The following is a 2,827-nucleotide window of genomic DNA, read 5'->3' as shown; positions in this document are numbered from 1 at the left end:
AGCATTTGTTGAAGGTTCCCTAAATTTTATTTATTTATTTATTTATGTATTTATTTACTTATTTGTGCAACAATACAAGATTTTCATAGTGCTTGTGGCAAAAGGTGACGTTACAAGAAACGTCACCTGACCGGGCCTCTGGCACCATACAGGCATTCACTGCACAGCACAATCACGTGCGTGTGATACATAATACACACAATATTAGAACATATAAATAAAGATTAGAATGGACATTTAGGCAGTTCTAGGAGTTCATAACAGAAAATATGACTATACCTTGTGACAAAATACATCATGAACACAAAGAACACAGAAACAATTGCAAGAATAAGTTACTGACCCAACGTCGGTATTGGTGTTACAAGACAATATTTACAATCAATAAAGAAGTATACGATAGAAAAATGAATGAAGTTCTGAATAAGGAGACATTCAAAGATTGCGATTATGACACTTCGTGAACACGACACTCTAGAAAAAATTTTCTGAATGCAAAGCTTTTCTTGGCGACTTTCTGCTGCTGCGGGCGTATGTCTGGCCGCTTACGACTTCACGTTCACCGGGTCATTTCGTCAATAGGATGTGTACCAAAATTGTTATGGCAAAACTTGACTGCATGACAAACATAATTGTCTGAGAATAACATGAAAATTATGATATGCGTGTCGTGAATATAATGATTCTCAAGCCATGGTCTTGGTGCTCTTGCAGCCATTTCATTAACTTCATACATACACGCGTGTCAGCCATCGGTATGGCTTGACACGCGTGTATGGCAAACATAACCGACAGGTCTTCACATAGACGTCATGACACGCATTTCATATACAGCATAAATCACATGAAATGGTTTAGCGGCACATTCGGCCTTTGAATCACGGCCTTTGTATACCTAAGAAGTGGTATAGTGATACGTTTATGTACGAGAACATAAAGGACAGGTGGTGCCGTGTAACCCGTGATATGCACGGTACGTATGGCATGATATACATGCCACGCTCATGGTGCGCTTGCGGTTGTTTCGCTAGCTTGATATACACCAAAACTGGTATTGATTGGCGTGACTGTATGAGGAAAATGCATCACCGGTGGTAACATGAAACTAATGACTTGCATGCCACGTATGACATAATCTACAGGACACTGTGTTGGTGTGCTTTGGGTCATTTTGTCAAGTGGCCATTTGGTTAACTGTAAAATTTGTATTACATGACAAGAGCGAATGATGTAAATAAATTACAGGTCATGCATTGCAGATACCAGAATACACGCTGCATTAGCTTGATATATACGAGATTGTAAATGGGGAGGCACGCATGAAAAACTCCATATGGCGGAAATGACATATCATGGCATCAATGACGTGATTTGCCTTATAGACAGACACGATGATGCATGCAGCTTTTTTCTGGCTGCTTCGCATGACATTGATTCCCACAGTGCGTGGGGTCTAGCAGATATTTCTTAGCTAAAGAAAGAATTTAAGCATCTCGTGGTTCTCATTTTGTGCATGACCATCCCAGCACCAATATTGACGAAACAAAAATGCTACCCCCGAGTTTATAATTAGATAAAAAATTAAAGGCAAAAACCTGCAAATTAAATAAAGCGAATAAAAAATGCGCGAACAGCAGCAACGCCACAAAGCCTTTACGGGGATAGTAGAATGGCCTCACGAAGCAAACAAAATATGCAGAAAAGAAGGCAGAATGAGTGCACATGAAAAACACTGAAGCGTATACGGAATGTGAAAGCATGCACATTTTATTTTAGCACGATTTTAACAGGGCTTATAAGAGCATGATCGCGCTTAGAATTAAGCCTAGACACATCATTAACGACAAGTTTCACAGACACTGAATAGCGCAAATAAAAAAAGACAGGCTAAACATGGCAAGAACCTAAGCTCCGCAGTCGTAGGGAAGTAGCATTAGAAGGGCGCGGGTCCTTTAAAAATAAATCTCACTCTCATTCTGTATACATCCCAGTAAGATTTCACATTTTCTTTTCTTGCGAGGCACGTTGCCCAAAACATGCTGCTTCTCTCGCAAATGATTTTTATTCCAAGTTGAAAGGCACCATCGCGTAGGATTGAGTGTCGCGCCCACGGCACCATGTCATCAACCTTGTGCGTGATGTTGAGTTGTGATGTCCTAAAGAAAAAAGAAACCTTGTCACAAAGAAATTGTTTTCTGATATTGATAAAGTGTACTGTTTATTGAAGAAAACATTTTGTGGCTCAACGACATTTATTTTTCAATTTATTTTTAGGGATTGCCCGTGAATGTTCACGTACGAAGGAATTCCTATCGTGCGTGAAAAATTGTGTTGACCATTGCAACTGCTTATCACCCCACTTGTTTGTTTTTTTTAGTGTCAATTCAACGCTCCCACGTTCACCTATTCTCTCATTATTTACCACCACGAAACCCCACGAAACAAACAAAAACAGTATATTTGTGTTAGTTCTTTGCCTGTATCCGGAACTGCGCAGTATAAAGTGAACAAAGTCATGACTTGACTTGCTCCAAAAGAATCGACGTGTCATTTTCTAGTTCGTATTGATTCAAACAGTATTTGTTATTCACAATCTTCGCATGCATTTGTTGTCATGCGAACTGTGACCTTCATCTAAAATGTACCAGTACGTGGTAATCAAAGTGGACGATTGGGCCATTTTGTGATTCATGATGAATATATAATCCAACGTATACTGCTTGTAATCCGTGTTTTCTAAGATGCAGATTATATCGACCACTGTGCAGTAGTGGAATTTATGTAGTTTCTGTAGCACATACCCGTTTATTATGATCATAGTTTTTTT

This window comes from Rhipicephalus microplus, chromosome 5 (assembly GCF_043290135.1).
Source record: "Rhipicephalus microplus isolate Deutch F79 chromosome 5, USDA_Rmic, whole genome shotgun sequence".
NCBI classification, from domain to species: domain Eukaryota; kingdom Metazoa; phylum Arthropoda; class Arachnida; order Ixodida; family Ixodidae; genus Rhipicephalus; species Rhipicephalus microplus.
The sequence above is the reverse complement of the archived record's forward strand: the minus strand, read 5'-3'. Positions refer to the sequence as shown.